Here is a 746-nt window from a genome sequence, read left to right as displayed (position 1 = left end):
GGCACCGAGACCTGTTCAGGGGGTCGTGAGCTATCCCCAAGGTGACCTGGCCCAGATGTACATGGGGCTGCTCTCCAGGAGACCCCACTCCCAAAGAGTCCAATCTCTCTCTCTCATCCTAACTTTAAGCAGTGCTGAAGTAGGGTGGGATGTCCTATAATCCCCTGGCCATAGGTTCTCATGGAAGTGGATCCAGCAGAGAACCCCACTATCTTCAGAAATCTGCACCTAGATTCCCCTGCAGAGAGCCCCAATAGGGCTCCTCCCACCTAAAGATGCCCTTGGGGACGTGTCCCTCCACCCCTGGCAGAGAGGCAGTGGGGCAGCTGCTAGCACTTGGTCTCTGAGGGGCATGAGTTCAGGCTGGCATCCCAGTGGTTTTAAAGTTGACAATTAGGTGGGAGACAAATTGAGGGGCCTGGCTGGGAGTGTGCAGATGGAGCACTTGACTAGGAGTCAGGAACCCAGTGTTTCCGGTTTGGCCAGAAACACCCTTTGTGATTTTGAACAGTGTTTTAATTTCAGGGCCTTAATATCCAATTGTGAATGGCCCTTCCTTGACTCCCAGGAAGGCTAGGGAGAGAAAGCACTCCCGGGTGAGATACCTCAGACTGCTTTGAACCTGAGGAGAGAAGGTGCATCAGAAATCTCAGGATGGTGATTAATGTTGGCCTGTCCTTTTTGCATGCAAATTAAACCACCCTGGGGCTCCTGGGCTGGTGAGTTCTCCCCACTGATCTCCTTTC

This window comes from Myotis davidii, unplaced genomic scaffold, assembly GCF_000327345.1.
Source record: "Myotis davidii unplaced genomic scaffold, ASM32734v1 scaffold993, whole genome shotgun sequence".
Classification (NCBI taxonomy): Eukaryota; Metazoa; Chordata; class Mammalia; order Chiroptera; family Vespertilionidae; genus Myotis; species Myotis davidii.
The sequence above is the reverse complement of the archived record's forward strand: the minus strand, read 5'-3'. Positions refer to the sequence as shown.